General features: G+C 31.5%; 1 long non-coding RNA gene across 1 annotated transcript in view; it reads left to right on the top strand.

Moving 5' to 3' along the window:
• Positions 1-6,536: 6,536 nt before the first annotated feature.
• LOC146995871 (uncharacterized) overlaps positions 6,537-21,199 on the top strand; it is a 116,091-nt gene continuing 101,428 nt past the window's right edge. The window contains exon 1 of the long non-coding RNA XR_015042849.1: positions 6,537-6,655. This is a non-coding gene — a long non-coding RNA (uncharacterized LOC146995871). The remainder of the gene's footprint in view (positions 6,656-21,199) is intronic.

Here is a 21,199-nt window from a genome sequence, read left to right as displayed (position 1 = left end):
AATAATTAATTAAATTCGTCCCTATTCAAATGCGTCATTAGTCTCTTTCATGCTTACGGCATAATCTATGGGAATGGAAAGATATTCCTTCACGTCAGAAAGCAAAATTGCCTTTGAACTTATGAAGAGTTTCTAGTTTTCCGAGTTATATGTCTTTATGCTCCATGGAAGAAAGAATAAAAGGAGATGTCATTCCCACACTACGGCTGACGCAGTGTTGCGGAGCTTTCAGTCTCCAAAGCGTGTGTGTTTTGTTTACATCCAGAACATGTTGACAGAGATTTGGTGGTACTTCCATCCCCGACAATTCTACATAAATGGAAAAGCGGGGACACTTCCACATAAAATAAACATTCATTGTTGGCCAGGTAATAACAATTTGTAGTTTAGTGGCATTTATGCAAAACACATCTTAGTTATTTTTCGATAACTTGCAATAGCGATTTTGATTATGAATTTGTTTTATAAAATTCGAAGTTAACGTATATATAAAAATATAGATAATATAGTACAAAAATATAGATTTTAGCAAAAACGTTTATGTTATGTGTAAAGAATGATAAATATCTTAAGGTACCTTTAAAATGTCAAAATATCTCAAAAATATAACACTCTTTTAAGCTCAATTTTCGTATATCTAACTGAAATTAAGCGTAAAACTTTGCACACTTCATTTTGATACCCTTGATAGTGTATTTGCTACTTTTCTTTTATGCTCCAAATATCAAAATGTTTTAAATAAAATACATTTTTCATCATCCACATAATACTGTAATATGCACTTTTTTAAAAGTTTTAGGAAGAGATATAATAGTTGCTAATTTTAAATTCATCATTTTATTTTTATATAATTAAAAATAATCACTTTGGGTTTATTTATTTTAACTTAAAAATGAAATTACCTCCAAATCTTGTAATTCTCGCTAATATTAATAAATATACAGACAGATATGCTAAACTTTTCCTCCATTTGTAGCCATATATTTGTGTAACATTCTATGCAGAAAAAATTGTCAATTCGTCGATCAGTGTAATGTGATCATGTGAACGAGATACATCATCATGACAACTTATTAGGAATTTGAAAATTGCGTGATGTGAATGTTACTACCAGTATATCAATACATTTTGGATTACCTTGCCATTTGTAAATTTCAGATATTTGTGATTTTAAATCGATTAGTTGTTTTAACTGTTTCAAAAATGAAGCAATGTTGGTATGCAGAGTAAGGCAATCAAGATTTCGATCCAATGACAATGAGGTTTAAATTTAAATCCATGAATAGTATAATAAATATAATAGTTCTCTATTTTGTTTATTATACTATAGTATTGCTGCGTACGTACAGGTTCGTAATAGATTGAATGCACAAGTCCGATAAAAAGTTAATCAAATTTATTCTTATTACAGGAAATATAACAAAACGCTGGATTTTTCCACAAAGATGTTCGTACAATATCATAATATCAGGCAATATAATCAGTAGCTGTAGTTTAAACTACTAAAGTGTTAAATAGAACGCAATCCAAAACTCAGAGAAAGCTAGTCCGATCTCAAAATTACAGCAGCTAAGTAAATAACAAAAACTGAGAAAGACAACTGAACTGAGATGTTTCTCTCCGGCTTTTTAAACCTTTTTAATATGGCTCAAGAATGTTCTGGTAATTTCCGTTTTCTCGAGATTTCTAGAAAGCAAAAGAGTAGAATTACCGTCACAGCTAACACATTAGTCAATTACATTTATTCAGTTTAAATATAAATTACGAGATATCTATTTATTAAATGTTGAATGAGCGTGCTCCTGTATTTTATTTGTTATGGCGTAGCTTTTTGTTAAAATAAGTCTCGTGCTGCATTGCACGGGGATAAGAAACAATTTTAATTACAATTCTAGTAAAAATAGCTAACTAAACACAAAATCCGTAACGGTATAATAAATAGTTAATAGTTCTCTGATATAATAAATAATAACTATCCATGGATCGTTGTTTTATTATTAGACAACTTTTATACTGGGTAAAATTCCTAAGAAAGGTATTTAAGGCCAAAATGTATATACTTGAATTTTATAATGAATGTATCTAAAACGGGTTTTAAGTCAAAAGTTTGAAACTTGATGTCTAAATGTAGATGTAAAATTATGCATACAAAAATATTTATAATTAGGCACTTAGGTGAAGTTTTTTAAATAGGGTAAAGCATGCAAAAGCTATCTACCTAAAGGGAGAGATGCCTTCCAGTGGAATTTCGAAGGAAAATTTACCTTTGAGCGTTTGTAATAAAGTAACGCATGTAATTTTTATTCAATTTATAGTTGTACATATTTCTTATCTAAAAAATTCTGATATATTCTAAATTATTATAATTACTTTACTCGAAAAACATACTCAAGTCACAGAGATTAAAAATTTGCACGTACTGGAAATAAAATATATTAAACATATTGTTGCGTGCGTACGGGTTCGTTATGAAATGAATGCACAAGTCCGATGAAAAATGAACAAAAAAAAATTTATTATTATCACAACAAAACTGCTTAAATTTTCTCAAATTATCATGCAGTATTACAATATCTCACAGTAGTTATCTTTTAACTACTCAAATGTCCAATAGAACGCAATTAAAAACAGCTAAAGAACGCTAATCCGCGAATTCGCTACAATCAACAAGAGCAGTTTTCTAAACAACAACAAACTAAGCAACTACTACAAACTGAGATGTTTTCCCCCTTTTATAAGATTTTAAAATCACGCGCTAGAATTTTCCAGTACTTTCTCGAAATCAAAAAGAGATATTTATTTATTTAATGCACGCGCTCTTGTAATTTCAATTTTACGGCTTAGCTTTCTTTTAATATTCGTCACGCGCTGCACTGCGCGAGAAATAAAATCATTTAATTTGTAATTGAACTAACATTAGCTTTTTAAATACCAAATTCGTAACACTATATTGCCATTTATACATGTCCTTGTAAAAGCATGTATTTGCCTTTAACAAAATACGTAAATATTTATTAAATTATTTATAAATGTATTTGGAAATGAAGGATTTATTCATTCATTAACTCCTGTGATTGAAGGAATCTAGTTATTAAATTACAAAAATTTATAATGTTTATAAATATTGCCTAATATATATTAATCTTAACATTTATTTGTAAATATAAATTGAAATTCTGTTGACAGATATATTTATAAAACCATTTATGTAAGAATTGTTCGTACTGGAAGACAATAGCACAGTTTATGAGATGCGTACTTAAGGGAGTAGTAAAGTAAAATTTTTAGAACGTGTATTTTTGAAATTAATGGTAAAAAAGAAATTATAAGTATTAAAAGAATTATATTCTTACATTTTATAATAACTAAGTTACAAGTTTTAAATAATACTAAAAAAACACTTTTTTTATTCGTTTCAGAAATACTCATAGAAGAAAGTTAAACACATGGAAATTAGAAATCAGCAGAAAAATTCAACTTATTTCACTAAATTAAAATAAATTAAATTAAAATAAAAGGTGTTCTAATTTGAAATGAACCGAACAACCGATTTCAAAGATGACCCAGAAGCTAAAAACCTTTTCATATTTGAGAAATTACTTCCAAAAGTAAATTTACAGTACTCAAAGTAATTCTATTTACAGTACTCAAAAGTACAGTAAATAGAAAAATAATGAGAAGTTTTAATATTAAAGATGCAATAAGCTTTGATTTTAATTTTTGCAATCGTTAAGCGAATAAAATTGAATTATCTCAAAATTTCTTTCTAACGTAATTAATGAAAACGTGTGAAAATATTCCATTCAAATTAAACTGTTCTGAGCACATTTTTCTGGGAAACGTATAGCATTTAATTTCGTTCAGAACGATTTTTCTCACATATCTTCGTTTAACGAATAAACTAAGCATATTAGTGTTTACAATATCGGAAAAATCAAAAAAAAAAAAAAATCTTTAAAGAAATTGTATGAAAATTGTAACTTAATTTCTTAAATTTTTAAAAATCGCTCGACTTTTTAGATTATTTGAAGATTATGATTTTAAAATTTCAGCATCTAAAAATATATCGATATAAAGTTTCCAAATTTTTGTAGATTATAAAAGAAGCTTTTTGTCTTCTTTTAAAACGAGAATGATGAAAAAATATTAATTGAGCTATTTTATACAATTTTTTAAAGCGTATTGCAGTCCGAAGCAGACTGGAGTAAGACGCGTTTCTCGTGGAAAAATTGCTTTTGAGTTGACCATCTTGGCGCACTTATGACGAACTGATGACATTTGTTTTCCCATTTTAGTTTAAAGTAAAATGTTGTTATACTGTTATTACATCCAATTTCTGAAACTAAATATTTAAAGCGATTTCCGCATTCTCTGAATGATGTTCAGTTATTTTTTTACTTCGTAGTTTTCTTATAATTTATTGCTTGTGTTTTATTTTTCCCGAAGTGGTTGGTTGTATATTGTATTTTCGGAAATGATAATAATTATTTTCACTATTCAGCTTTACAACCGATTATATTTAAGAATTTGTATTCATTTATATTTTCGATTCTAGCTGGAGAATCAAGACTAATCTGAATTCATTTCGCTGTCGAATTAGTTACTAGTTTCATTAACATCCGTTTCATTTATTAATAAACACTATAAATTTCATCATTGATAACGTGTAATGAGATACATTCCACAAGAGCAGAAGAGGAAGAAAGACCTTTTTTTATTTAAATTAGCTAAACGTAAGTCACATAATGACTGAGGTCATCTACCTTGTTTGTTTACATTTGCTATGCATAAGTCGCGTGATTTATAAGGTCATCGGAATACAAATCATTGAGACAGGTATAAAAATCAGGAAATAAAATGCAATTAAAAAAACTTTTACACAATAAGCTTTTCTTTAAAATTGACATGATAATTAATGCACTAAGAGAAGAGAAATAGTTTATTATGTAGTGTAATGGGAATACTGGATTAAATATTCTGTTTGCAGAATTCATCTACAATTTTATACCTCGATTAAAAAAGGCGTGGAGCGCCGGAATAACGAAATATATTCCATTGTCAAATGTATAAGCCATTATTTTTTTTAAAAATTTTTATTAATTTAACTGCATTATCAAATGAATAAGCCCTTAACTTTTTCTACTCATTATAGTCTTCCCAGGCTTTTATTATTCACAATAAAATGTAGGCTGTGAATAAGTTGAACTCCTTAGTTGCTGATTTCCTTGGACTTTATCGGAAGTACCCCAATCCTATTCAATTTACTTTTCAGATCATAATAAGACCACTTTTTTAAGCTCATACTTTTAAATTTCTTGTATCATTTCATATAAATTTTCTGCTTGAAAGTGATTTTCTGAAGCTCAAAAATTTGCTTAGAACTTCGGTTTTGCTTAATGGTAAATTACAAAACGTCTTTTCCGTTGCGAAAGTGGCATTATATCTAAAGAATCGAGAGACATCATTGCCTACATTAGAGCGCAAAATGCTGGCAAGAAATTCTATAACTTTCACGCACATATCTCTTCAAGTTTCATAGTGATACCTATCACGGTGTCTTTTTGACTTCCTTGTACGAAGCAAAGGAAGTGTTGTAATCCCGTTGTGCGAAGTAAAGGAAGTATTCCGACAAATTTTGGGCACAATATTTAAACCCAAATATCTTTTCTTACCGTTGTCGAATCCATTCGGACATTTTTTTTTTCTTTGAGTGACGTCTGTATGCACGGCCAGAATAAATTACCTTTTTTCCAAAACGGATTGCAAAACTGATTTGAAATAGATTCAAAGGGAATTTTTTCCATGACATTTGTACGCAGGTAAGAACGTATTTATGTATCTCGAATAACTTAAAACCGATAAGCCATGAACGTTGAAAACGTTGTATATAGGAATGCTGTAACACTTAGCTGTGCACCTCCCTTTTCTATTGTAATCGGCAGATGTGTACGTAGTCATATACTTTCAATTTAAAAGGTGTTTTAAATGATGAAAATACTCATGTTTTGGCAATGTAAAAATTTTAAAAAAATTTTAAATGGCTTACTTCAAACAACGAGATCTAACTTTTAATGCGATCTCCTGTCTCCTGTGCTTACATCTGGAAAATTTTATACTCGCTATGAAAAAAAAAAAAAAAAAAAAAAAAAACTAAATTAAAAGAATTTTATCTTCCATACGCCAAAAATTGGCCGGGACATTTAATTTCGAAATTTGCTTTGCAATTTTTGATGTCTTCTTTAACTTGCCTTGAACAAAACGGTTAATTAAATTAGAATAATTCGAGGAAATAAGTTTAAATGAAGTGCAGCAAAAAATTAGTGTAATTTAATACACTGGTATAAAGGAGATCATATGGTGTTCATATCATACTTTATATATATAAAAGTATTGAAGCTGTGTGCTTTTTTTTCTTTTGGAGGGGGGTAGTAATCTTTTTTCTAACTATGCTGATGGACATACTACCAACAAGATTAAATACAATGAACTTTCTTTAAGATGAACATGCACATTTACAAATAATTTTGAAATTCTCTAGATATGGTCGTCTTATGGAAGTCGACACTCAGTGAAGGCGATGATTGATTTGCATAACGGATTCACTCTTTCAAATCTTTTGGAATCTGCTAAAGGAAAATACTGAAGTAGGAGGATGGTAAATAGTTTTTGTACAATTATATCGTTTTCTGTTTCTCAAAATGCTTTGAAAATGTGCTTGTATTTTTTATTATGATGGTAAACTCACGCGGAAAATTCACGTTTCAGTTGTGGCATAATGAAAATCTGAAAACAGTTACGTTATTTGAATATGACAAAACACAAGCGGGCTATCTGCCTGACGGACGTCTTCGTTCATCAGGCAGATAGAGATATCATCAGTCGGTGTTTAGGAACTTCTTTTGAAGTCCCTAAATACTGACAGTTCGTTCTAGGATTCAAATCCTGGCGAACGAGCTAACTGCAAGGGCGATTTCATGGTTTCGTCCATGCGTAACGTGTAAATGAGCCAGCTTCCCTTAGAAAGTCCTCCACCAAGGCAACCCTTTCTTTAGGCGTATAGTCCTTAAGTGCATTGTCATAACCAAATAACCCAAATCAAATCACAGCCTGAGAAAAAGTGGCTCGTATTCAGGTTACAATAGGAAAACCCCCAAAACCAAGTATGCAGCTAACTCGTTCTCCTGAGTTCGAACGCAGGTTGAACTATTTGTATTCAACCATCTTAACACTCAGCCACTGACGAGTCCAAATCCGAAAGAGAAAAGGCAGGTATAGTTCCTTGAAATTTATATATTATCTGACATAATCAGATTTATGATCCTGTTATGTTACATAAAGCATCCTTTTAATAGAATTGTTCACTTCAGATTTATGCACATAACAAATACTTCAAACCTATAGAATTATGAAAAATAACATTTGTTTCTAAAACTATAATTTATTTCAAAGTTTCGGAGTTTTTCTCCTTGATAATTTAATTTTTTTCAGTAATTGTTTTCAGTATGCTGACATCACGGGGAAAAAAAGTGAATATATAGAGAGAGAAAGAAAAAAAAATATTAAATATATATAGGTTGCACTTTATGTGGAATCAGATCCTTCATTTACCTTTGAAATTATGACGCTTCGGTACTTACCAGTTTAGAAGCAATAGGTAATTTTTTATAAAAATTTTACTTAAAATTAGGAACAATCATTCTATTTTATTACTATTGAGCTATTTTCTTAATTGATTTTAATATTTAAATACCATTTTTAAAATGATTCTGATAGGGCTGAAAAAGAATCCGATTTACATTAAGAGTTCTAAAATTGTAATAGCGTATTTTGTTTCCAACATCTAAATCTCATTGTTACGCAAGAGATAAATTTGAAGTAAAAATTTTTCTCATTGTTGAATAAGTTATAGAAAACTGTAGTGAAATGTGCTGATCATGCAAATTGTTATTTTGTAAGGCATGTATTATATAACATTAAGAACACGTATAAATCATATAAATTATATAAAATATTGTAAAAATTACCAGTTAAGTATATTATTTTTAAAATCATATTTTTCAGATATATAATACTAATGATATCAATTATATGTATTTTTAAGAATAAAATAAAGATATTATAAATTATTAAAATTTGAGGTTATTGCTTTTGAATCGATCAACTTATTAAGCAAAGTATGGTTTTAATTTGAAAGATAAATTAAAAGCCGTGTGCATGTGGAACAGCAATATTTTTCAGAATCCGAAATTCTTCTGCTACGTCAATGATAAATTAAAAAGTTTATACCTCGCTGAAAGGCAACATCTTTGAACAGTGGAAAGCGGCATGGAGATAAATGCTTCCTTATTAGATTAGCGTAACGTAACGTAACATGGCAGTCAAAATGGCGTAAACTAGAGTAGAGAATTTTTAACCCCAAAACCATTTCCGAAATAGCAACAGTTTTCTGTTTATATTTTGAAGGATCTTGAGTAAACTTAAAATTCTGTGTTAGGTATAACCGTCAATTAGAATTAACAAAAATCATAAACTCGGATTGTTTTAACATTTATATTATCTTCAAATGTAAAGTATCCTGCGAATTGCTACAAGCGATTTCATCGTAAGAAAGCACAAGTACTAATAGGATAATTTATCTCAAATTGATTTAACGAATTAGCAGCGAACAAAAGGTACTGAAGATTTTTCAATCAGGGTTCAATGAAATGTCTATTAACAAGGCTAGCAATTAGTTGAAGATAATCTAAAGCATCTCAATAATCTTGCATATTCACAATTTTCTCTTATCTCTTACTTGATTTTCTTTGAGATCTGGAATGCCTTTCCGAGAGTAATATCAAGGAGATTCTCCCGTGTAATCAGATTATATGGTTATCCGCAATAATTAGATTTAAGAGCTGTTCTGTGCTACCGAAACTCTGTAAAACACTAAAAACAGTAGATTATGTTATTGAATAATGCATTCAACTAGTCAGAAATGAAGCAGCTTAGATAAAATTTTTGTTTCTTAAGTTTTAATTTGAAGTTATTTGTTTATAAGGATTTGTGTTTTCTCGAGTATAATCTTAACTTAAAGTAAGGTTAACTCAATTGATGGTTATAAATGTGGTATTCATTTATTACATGTTAAAATGAAAGAATATTTCTTTCTCTATGCAATGAAGAAGAAATTTATGTATACGGTGTGTCCAAAAATGCTACAGTTGTTCTAAAATCCAGTTTTGCACCAAATCAAAAATCATAATGAAGCAAAATCAAATTAAATTCTAGAAAGATTTTACAACATTTCATACAAAACTTTTGACAGAATTATTCGCTTTCATTTTTTCTCTGTAATACTGTCTCAAAATAATTGAGCCACTTGAAAAAAATACCCCTGTAGTAAAATACTCTTACTTGAAAAATGCTCCTTTAAAATTTTACACAAAAACTAAGAGACCTGTGAATTATTTTATTGTATGTGCAGTTTTTGGTTGTTACGGTATGGAGCCTTTTTTTTCCTAAGCTTAATTTCACTTTGATCCGGTATGGAATATGGAGAATTTTAAGAAGGCGGAAGTAATGAAATTTAGATTAATTACTAAATAAATATAACAGTTCATCTGAGATATTTGTGGTTTTATTGATTGTTGCTAGTATATTATTTCTAGTAATTTGGAACTGAATAAATTACATAGCAAGCAGCGCAGGAACTTGGATTGTTTTATGATAGCTTTACGCCAAACGGCAGTGATTTCTCCCCAAATAAGTGATTTATTTTTGATAACCAGAGAAATTCTCCGATTCTGATCTCGCTGCAGAAAAGAATAACAAAAAAGGGCATAAACTTAAAGATGAATGCAGCTTCAAAATTTATTTTTGACTGTTGAAACATTGAAAATATGCAGATATTTTTTATTACACGTTTTGGGGAGTTTATTGTTTTCATTTTAAAATATCATGTCCCGTGAAAACAAAATTTATAGACACGATCATACCTTGTAAAATGGCTGTTAAAGCATTATCATGGAAAGAATTCAGAGCAAACGTATTCAACTCGCGGTCATGACAGTCAGTAATGCGGTCCAATAAAACTGAGAAGCTGCTGTATGAGTTTTATACAGTAATTTAGGATTTTAAAAGGGTTTTTTAATTATTTTTTTTTTTTTATTTTGTTCAAGTTTTTTTAACTCCCTTACGAAATCTCAAATATTAATACAAAATTTTAACGATTATTTTGCAGCCATATTCTGTGTATCTTGAAGGTAACAATTAACTTTTCTATTAGTTATATTTAGGCAGAAAAGCGCAAAATTTTGTGTCGAACGGATTTTTGTTTGATTTCTTTTGTTACGGCAAAGCCATACGCGGACTATCTATCTAAAGGGAAGGATGCATTCATGGAGGACTTTCTAACGAAAACTGCCTCACATCCACATTACGCATGGGTGGAAACCCACGAAAACGTCCATGCAACCAGCCTATTCTGGAATCGACTGTATGTCGAATTACCAATATTTAGCGATTTTACTGCTCGTACTCTAAACTGAGTAGATTTTATCCGGCAACTACTATTGTCTTCTATTTCTTTTGCTAAGTGTCCCTAATTTATTCGCTGCTTATATGGCTGGTACAAGTTATATAATTATTAAAAGAGCAAATTTATTCCACTATATATTCTACACTGCAGTATAACCAAAATCTAAGTATCCATAGATTAAATTAGTAACTCTCTTTAAACGGATACCGCATTTCTGGGTACATTATTCGCACTCACATTTTTTATTACTTCCTTGTACGAAGTAAAAAGGAAGTATTGTAATCGCGAAAAGTTTTAGGCAGCATATTTCAACGAAAATATCCATTTTGACCGCTATCGATTGCAATTTAACGATGTTTTTCATGATATCTGTACGTAAGTACAGGATAAAATACTCTTTTCCTTCAAAAAAATTATAAAACTGCTTTAAAATTAATTCTGAAGAGAATTTTTCGTGGCGTCTGTACGAAGGTATGTACGTACGTACGTACGTTCGTGCGTACGTACGTATCTCGCATAACTCATAAACGAGTAGTCTCAGAACGTTGAAATTTTGTATATAGGACTGCTATAACATGTAGATGTGCATCTTGTATTTTGGTTGCAATCGGCCGCACCAAACGTATATAAATATATTTATATATATATATCCAGTCTATTACCCGGCTCAATGATATCAGTTTCTTTACTCTTATATGTTTGTAAATTGTACATTTTTGCCTTTAAAAATGATTGAATTATATTGTTTCTATCTTCCGGTTAAGAATTTTATGCCTTTAGTAAATCTGTGTGCAATATTTTTAGAATTATCAGCAATTTTAAAGTTGTTTAATTGCCGCTAAGCCTGTTTTTAATGGCGGCCATTGATGTTTACATTTGAAACAGGAGACTAGTGGATTTGTTGCCAATCTAGAGAAACTTAGTTTCGCAACAACAAAGATAACGCATTCATTTATTATTGCCAATTAAATCATGCTTAATTCTTTCTGGAATTTTTTCGAGGAAATAAGCGTTTGAGATTTACTTCGTAATTTTAAATATAGATATTTTGAGTTTTTATGTATTTTTCCCTTCTCGCGAAGTGAGAACTGAATTAATTAAATGAGAAATACTCAATCGTCTGTGAAAAACTGTTTGTTTTTTGTTTTGTTTGCTTAATTTTTTTTATACATAGTTCTAGCTTTATTATAGTATTTAAATAGAACATGTGGCAACGATTAGATAATTATTTAAATGATATACATTTTGTGCATTCTGAGTTATAATATAAATGAAATATAATACTGTTAAGTAAACCTAGCGCCAGAGTGTCGCTATGGTAAACAAAGTGAATTTTAAAGAATGCATTTATTATATTGTGGTTTATGCGCTGTCGGCGAAGTAGGTTTAATTCAATCTAATAAGTTTAAATAAAATGCAAGAAAAAATGCGTATAATTTAATATTCCGTACAAGGAAGTCATGTGGTGTACACATCAGATTTTTTTTTACTCTGTTTTTACTAACCGAAAATCAAAAGGCTTAAAATAAGCAAATGTTTCTGGAGGTCTACTCTGATACTAATTCTCGCAAATACCTTGAACAGTAGAAAGTCAGGATTTTCTAAAATAGATTTTCTATTTTAAAATTTAACACACATAATTTAAAAGTTTTCTCAATAAGCAGCAAATAATCATCCCATTTTTACTTCCTTGTACGAAGTAAAGGATGTATTGTAATCACGAAAAATTTTGGGTATCATATTTCAACAAAAATATCCATTTTGACCGCTATCGAATTAAATTTAACGATGTTTTTGCTTGACATCTGTACGTAAGAACAGACTAAAGAACTCCTTTTCCCAAAACGGATTATAAAATGGATTTAAAATGGATTCAGAAAAGATTATTTTTTTTTCGTGGTATCTGTGCGTACGTACATATGTATTTATCTCGTGTAACTCAAAAACAAGTAGCCGCAGAACGTTGAAATTTTGTAAATAGCCCTGCAGTAACATGTGGTTGTGCACCTCCGTTTATGGTTGAAATTGGCAGCACCAAAAGCATATGTATACTTACTCTGTTACTCGGCTCGGTGAGCTCAGTTTTTTTAATTCTTATATATTGGTGAATTGTCAGTTTTTTGCTTTAAAAATGATTGAATTATGCTGTTCTTAGTTTCCGGTTAAGGCTTTTATGCCTTTAGTTAATCTGCATGCAATAGCTGTAGAATTATCTACAATTTAAAAGTTTTTGCACAACAATTTAAAGCTTAATAGAGCAACCATATTTGTTTACATTTGAAACTTAGTAGAACAGTGAATAAAGTAACTTTCTGCAGCTTCAGAGTCTTTTTGCCGACTGGGACCAAAAGTAAACTTTCAGTTTTGTGCACCGAAAAATTTGCCTTTTTGCAGACTGACCGAATTGCTCTTTTTTGAGCAGAAACTAATTTTAATTGTTAAAAAAATTAACTGTTTAATTGCATTTGGTGTTTTATGTTTTTCTATATTTTTCTATTTTTAATAAAATGTTTTGAATTTTTATGTATTTTTGCTTTGCTGCGAAGTGATAACGCATTTAATTGAATGAGAAATATATCTCTAAGAAATTCGATGAAATAATTTTAAATGAAATGCAACAAACAATGTGCATAATTTAATAGGCTAACAGAGAAAGCCTGTGGTATCAACATCAGATTTTTGTGTTCTGGCCTTAAAAACATTAAAAACTAAATGAATGAAAAAACTGCAAAACATTTAATTGCTTACTATTGGTACCATCCGTAAAAGTCGACCAAAGATCTTAAATTGGAGAAATCTTTCTGTTGTTTATAATAATAATAATAATAATAATAATAATAATAATAATAATAACCTGATTTTCGTCTTTGATAAACCGTTCTCCTTATTTAACATTGGCAGTTCGTTAGACTGCCAAATATGTTATCCATAATCTTTCTGGGATCCTTTTCAGCACCTGTGACTAAATCAAAATCAGAGCAATCACAAAATTCTGAAACTTCCGATTTTCTTAAAACTCTTATCAGTTGTTAAATTGAACTCACTAAAATTAATGTCTATGTCTCTATGAGATAACTATCACACCTATCAAATGAATTTAGTCATTTTTTATCTGAAAATACTCAGCTATTAGTTTTTCAGCAAAATGCCACTAAAATAAAAATACGAAAAATATTCTTAGAAATGCAGTACACACTGCTGTACAGGTGTTTATGAGCTCGAAGTTTATAAACGTTGTCATTTGAAATGTATTATATTTGTAATATTCTAAAAATTGTTAATTCACATATTCAAATACATGTTTATCTTTTGATAAACACCCTTATATTACTTATCAAAAAAATCGAAATCGAATAACTATTACCTGTATCAACGACCCTTAAGATTAACTCCTTTTATGTTGGGGCCCACCAGCGGCCGAGCGGTAAAGACACTGAACACTGGTAGTTCGGTGCGAGATTCGAATCCCGCGAACGGGCTGGCTGCATAGGCGTTTTCGTGGTTTTCCCCATGTGTAACGTGTATACGAGCCACTTTCCCTTAGAAAGTCCTCCAAGAAAGCATCCCTCCCTTTAGGCAGATAGCCCTTGTGTGCTTTGCCATAATTAAATAATCCAAATCCTTTTATATTGATAACAACATTATAGACGACTGTTCGCGTCGTGAGAATAAGGCCTTTATAATTGGACTAAACAGGTTTTTGTAAACAGCAAAAAATATTCAGCCTGAACATGGCGTCAAAATATTAAGAACATGGCATCAAAATTTACAGAAAGAATACGGATAGCAGATTTGCATCTACATTTTCAGTCAACATATATACATATTCTTTCAAATAGAATATATAGAATAAATCACAGATATTCAATGCAAAGGAAAATTCCTTTATGTATGTTTACTCGGATTTTTATAAAAAGTTTCTTCCCAGAAAAAATCTCTGTCTCTTCACCATCATACCTTATTTATTTCATTTCTTTCCAGCGCACATGCGTTTATAAGAAATTGTTTTCAAGGATGAGGCAGACGAATAGCAGAATTAGAACAAATATTTATGATAACCTTCAGAATTAACTAGGAATATCAATCACCTGTATTAAAGTAATAGGGGGACCGGAAAGTAATGTCGTTTCTGCGCATGTCAACAACAACATGCTAAGGGCAGAAGTGAAAGCAAATCCATGTCAAACACTCTTAACCAACCTTGGTCGACCGTCCAAGAACATTTAAAGCAGAATGGAAATATAAGCAAAGCAGGTGTTTGAGTCCCCCATAATCTGTCCGAAAAAAACAAAGCCAACCTATGCAACATATTGCTTCAACGGCACCATACAGAACCGTTTTTTGATCGTTTGATTAGTGGAGACAAAAAAATAAGTCCTATATGATAATCCAAAGCTCAAAAGGCAGTTTTAATAGGGTTACAAAGGGTTTACATCCCGAAAAGGCTCTTCTGGGTGTTTAATGGAGTATTCGAGGAATTGTTCATTTTGAATTGCTGAAACCTGTAAAAACTCTTAATGTAGACCTTTATTGTGAACAATTGGATCGAGTGAACCAATCTTTAATCGAAAAACATCTGGCGATTGTCAACGGAAAAGGCGTCATTCTGCAACACGACAATGCAAGACCGCACTGTGCAAGACGAACACTGGAAAAATATAATGAATTGGGTGGGAGGTACTGCCTCACCCACCATATTCGCCCGATATCGCACCCTCGGATTTCCATTTATTCCGGTCCCTACAACATTTTCTTAGTAACAAAAAATTTGAAAATTTGGATGATGTCCAAAATGCCATCTCGAGATATTTTACGCAAAAACCAATTGATTTTTATCGGTCTGGGATTGAAATCGGCATACTAGATGGTAAAAGGTTGCTGATAATGAGGGTGTTTGTATTATTGATTAAAAATAAAAACTTGTTACAAATTTATTCATTTGAATTTAATGAAAGAAAACGACATTACTTTCCGTTTCCCCTATCAGATATTGAGGAATTAGTTTTCTACTTCATTAGCTCTAAAAACGTAGTCAAATATCCCATTAATTGTATAATGCCACTTTCCTTTAATTTAAAAAACAAAGCATATAAATAAAAGAGTTCTTTACTTATACATCTTTGACTTTATACCATTTTATACGCAGCCGCAGGGCAATTTCTTTGCGTTCAGTGTACCCCAGAGAAGTTGAAATGGTGAACATCTCTGATTTAGAGACAGAATTTGTCACTCCCTGGCCTTCGAAAGTAATACTTCTGTTGGAAACATAACAATTTTTTAAATTTATTTTCTGTGTGTTGCCATTCGGCAAAGCGTAAGATCTTTAACTTGCCTTTCAAATTTAATCAGTCTGCTACCGTTAAGCAAATTGAACAATTTAAAGCAATAAAAGCACTTCATTATAATTTAAAGTTTTTTAGATGCGTATATAATTGATATAAATAAAAATGCTTTTAATTTATAATGTATCTAAAAGATAATTTTTAGTTGAAGCTTTTGAGGAAGACATTCTGAAACTACAGATTACACTGGTGTACAAAAATTAAGGAAGAAGTCAAAAAATTAGCATATCAGGTGAGCGAAGAGGTAGAGCGGACAGAAAGACCAATCAGGAGATTAAGTAAGGTGATGTACGGTAGCACATGCGCAGATATGCAGGTAGACGTAATGGGGGAGTGTCTGAGTAGTATAAAGCATGTTGTCGGTGTAAGATCAGTATTTCTGGCAAAGAGATTGCACGCCGTATAGCAGTTAAAATCACACCGAGTTGCTGCCTCAGCGAGAAATGGCGAATAATCAATCTGTTAGACGACATCTGGATGCTTTTACCCGAGGTCGAATCATTGGGAAGTTGGAGAAAGGCCGCAGTGTGACAAGTGTGGCTTCAGAGATCGGAATTGCTCACAGCATCGTTTCACGACTTTGGAGACAATTTCAAACTACAGGAACAGCTATCCGGGGGTTTAGTAGTGGTCGTCCACGAAGAACCACACCCGCAGATGACCGGTATATTGCCTTACAGGCCATTTTACCGTGGCCAGAAGACTGCACGGTGGTGGTCTGTTTGCACGACGCCCTCTACGGTGTGTACCTCTAACACCTGCCCATCGGAGAAAACGTTCTCTGTGGTGCCGGGAACACCGGAATTGGAGAGACAATGAATGGGGACGAGTACTCTTTACAGATGAGAGCAGATTCAGTCTGAGTAGCGATTCTCATTGCATACTCATCTGGAGAGAGCGGGGAAGCCGCAATCATCCCTCGAACATCATTGAAAGGGACAGGTATGGAGGTGGCGGTGTTCTCGTTTGGGAAGGCATCATGCTTGGTAGTCGTACAGACCTTTACATCTTCGACGCAGGTTCAGTCAACGGGACCCGTTATTGTAACGAGATTCTTCTTCCATATGTGCGTCTTTTTAAATGCGCTATGGGTCCGCAGTTCCTTTTCATGGACGACAATGCACCATGTCATCGCACAGTAGCTGCCGAACAGCTCTTAGAGAGTGAGGATATTGAACGTATGGATTAGCCGGCACGATCTCCGGATCTCAATCCCATCGAGCATGTATGGGATTTTCTAGGCAGACGCTTGGCAGCTCGTACCATACCACCAGTAACGATTCCGGAGGTTCGATTGGCGCTGCAAGACGAATGGGCAGCAATGCCTCAACAACTCATTGACACCCTCATTCTCAGCATGGGCAGACGCTGTGAAACCTGCCTAGCAGTCAGGGGAGATCATATCCCCTATTAAAGACCGGATGTTTCTTGCTGGACACCCATCACAGGGATGTTTCGGCCTTCAGTCGCATTGTACTCCATGCTACTTTTTCCATAAAGCTTCTTTTTTATCCCTCTGATTTCTCTTTTAGTAAGTGTTGCTTACATTACTCATGTCCTTACGCATTGGGGATCTTACGGTATTGATTTATAAAGCTTTTGTACAAAGTTATATTGAAAAAACCGTCTCGTCCTTAATTTTTGCACACCAGTGTAGATACCTGGTACAAAATAATTTTAAAACATTTTATAATTCTCAAATTTGGAATAATAAACTCTTTTTGGGATACTATAATTAAAATTTTCAGATTGCAGATTTTTATGTATATTTTAACAATAATTTTCCATTAAAAAGCGAAATTTGAAAAAGATCATTAAATAAAAGAAAAATGTATCGTATAGCTAATGCTCAAATAATCATTAGTTAAATAATCAGCTTCGTTATTATCTAAAGATATACAAAGTCAATATTAAATCAAATCCAGGAGAATTTTCCTTCAGTTTATAATATTTCATTTTAATGTCTTCGAAAGTTACCACGTTATTGTTAGGAAATCAAACAGCAACACTTAATAAGTAGTGTTGAATATTAAATTAATGACAAGTGAAACTGTAGTATTAAAAGCGAAAATCTGAAATAAATTACGACTTATAACCTTTTTAAAATACCGTTTTTATTTTTGGCGAAGTAGTAAATAATGTACAAAAAGGAATTAAATGCAATGAATAGTTCAGTGTAAAATTCTCGCTTTGAATAATTACAAAGTTAATTATTAGCAGTAGAGTGTTAAAATAATCTCAGATGCCATATAATTAATTTAATTATTCCGTTTCGAAGAAAACGAACTCCTCCGTTTCATAACTGGAAAGGCAGGGGGGAGGAACTCATAATATTTTCCGCTTCGAACTTCTTTTCACTTCATAGACGCTTCCGCCATTAAACCAATTAGAAGCAAAGCGCCAAACGAACTTATCGTTGTTGCCAGGTTCCGAAAATCAGCTTTCTAAACAGCGAAACATTTTTCTGTTCTTTTAGAATAATTAGGATAAGTGTTGGATGAAAAGATAAAAAAATGGCGTTAAAGGGAAGATCTGAAACCAGCTTGGAAGACAAGACTAATTTTTCTGGTTCGGTCTTTCAGGAATTAAAACAGTCGCGGCGATGCTAAAACCTCCTGTACTTAATCTTGTATTTTTCGTTTTTATGCATGATTGTTTCCGCGTTAAATTTGTGGGAAGATTAGTTCTCCCAAATGGGGACATAATTACACTCTCAGCAGTTTGTTTTTATTCCAACAAAATAGAAATATTCTTCTCGAGAGTACTTTTTTTTTTCCCTCTTTGCACGATTTTTCCTTAATTGCTATTCTTTCCATTAAATTTTCATAAAAAATTCACAAAGTGCTTAACAGGCAATTTTTAGTTCAATAATTATTTACAAAAATAAAAGTTCTTATTGCTTAAATCATTGATTTACGTTAAAAGCATTTTCTACGAAAAGAGAAATATCTTGTTATTCTTTCAAAGATCACAGTAGATACATCACAAATCTTTATAGTTACAAATTTTCGCACGAAGAGCTGTGCTCAGACAATAAAACTCATTGATGTAGGGAAAGGGCATGTTAAATGTTTAGTTTATAAAGTATAAAGTATTTTTCTCCTCCATCCCGCATGATTTTATAGTGCAACTGGAAGCACTCTTGACGCACAAATTCTGGAGGTCAGGAGTTCGAATTCCAGTGGGGTTACTGCGAATTAAAAAATAAATAAATAAACCTACACCTTTATTGTTAACTAACTAATTTCTGTTTCCACAAGATTATAGATTAGTATGTAATATTCTGAAGTTCGATCTAACAGAAATTGAAACAAATTAACCGAGCATATTAAATGAATTTAAAGGGCCAGAAGTACGTAATACATAGCATTAAATCCTTGTGTGCTTTACCGTAATCTACTAAATCAACCATAGCGTTAAATATATGATTTATTAATACAGTAATACCACTGCTTTTTTACTTTATTCGAATCTTTGACTGAACTAGCATTAAACCAGATAATGAATCCAAAAACATAAACATCTTAACAGTTTTTACTTCCTTGTACGAAGTAAAAAGGAAGTATTGTAATCTTGAAAAGTTTCAGGCAGCATATTTCAACGAAAATATCCATTTTGACCGCTATCCAATGCAATTTAACGATGTTTTTGCGTGATATCTGTACGTAAGGACAGAGTAAAATACTCTTTTCTTCAAAAAAATTATAAAACTGCTTTAAAATTAATTCTGAAGAGAATTTTTCGTGGCGTCTGTACGAAAGTATGTACGTACGTGCGTACGTATCTCGCATAACTCAAAAACGAGTAGCCTCAGAACATTGAAATTTTGTATATAGGACTGCTATAACATGTAGATGTGCACCTTGTATTTTGGTTACAATCGGCCGCACCAAACGTACATAAATATATTTATATATATATCCGCTCTGTTACCCGGCTCAGTGACAGTTTCTTTACTCTTATATGTTTGTAAATTGTACATTTTTTTGCTTTAAAAATGATTGTATTCTGTTGTTTTTAATCTTACGGTTAAGGTTTTTATGCCTTTAGTAAATCTGTATGCAATATTTTTAGAATTATCAACAATTTTAAAGTTGTCTAAGTGCCACTAAGCCTTTTTTTTTATGGCGACCATTGATGTTTACATTTGAAACAGGAGACTAGTGGATTTGTTGCCAATCTAGGGAAACTTAGCTTCCCAACAGCAAAGATAACGCATTCATTTATTATTGCCAATTAAATCATGCTTAATTCTTTCTGGAATTTTTTCGAGGAAATAAGTGTTTAAGATTTACTTCATAATTTTTAATATAGATATTTTGAGTTTTTATGTATTTTTGCCTTCTCGCGAAGTGAGAACTGAATTAATTAAATGAAAAATACTCAATCGTCTGTGAAAAACTGTTTCTTTTTTGTTTTGTTTTCTTAATTTCTTTTATGCATCATTCTAGCTTTATTATAGTATTTGAATAGAACATGTGGCAACGATTAGATAATTCTATTCTTTAAATGATATAAATTTTGTGCATTATGAGTTAGAATATGAACGAAATATATAAGTTAACTGTTATATAATTATTGGATTATATAACAGTTAACTTAGTTTCCGTTATATAATTATTATATAAGTTAACTGTTATATAATTATTAATACTGTTAAGTGAATCTAGCGCCAGAGTGTCGCTATGGTAAGCAAATACTAGAGTGAATTTTAAAGAATGCATTTATTCTATTGTGTTTATGCGCTGTCGGCGAAGTAGATTTGATTCAATCGAATAAGTTTAAATGAAATGCAAGAAAAAATGCGTATAATTTAATATTCCGTACAAGGAAGTCATGTGGTGTACATATGAGATTTTTTTTTTTTTTTTTTTTTTTTTTTTTTTTATTGTCATAATGTCCTGAACGAAAGGTATGTATATGTAAATTCTTGTGTTGTCTTAGGAAACTCGATCTCGATTTTGCTGTCGCCACTTTCTATCAATATATCTATCTTTCTGTCTACAACGGGCCACTAGAAGGCCATGCAGGCTCAGGTGCAATAATGACGTAACAACTTTAAATGTCCATAAAATTATTAGTTATATTAGATTAAGTTTATTTTTAATGAGTTAGGTATATTTCTAAAAATAAAATAATGATTTGAATTATGAGGAGTACCTTTATTCTTTTTAAAGAGATCAGTCTATCAAATAATATAATTAAATATTTGGAAGATAAATATGTCCTGGTGAATAAATGTATCCTCTTATCCATCTCGAAAGGCAACTCTTTGGAGAAGGTTACTTTTGGAAACTGCGTGGAAGGTAAATTAAAGTCTCATGTTTCATACAGTGGC

Source organism: Stegodyphus dumicola, chromosome 8, assembly GCF_044657685.1.
Source record: "Stegodyphus dumicola isolate Sdum_Otavi_A_Nest chromosome 8, ASM4465768v1".
In the NCBI taxonomy this organism is placed as follows: Eukaryota; Metazoa; Arthropoda; class Arachnida; order Araneae; family Eresidae; genus Stegodyphus; species Stegodyphus dumicola.
Note: the sequence above shows the minus strand (reverse complement) of the source record. Positions and strands in the feature narration are given on the sequence as shown.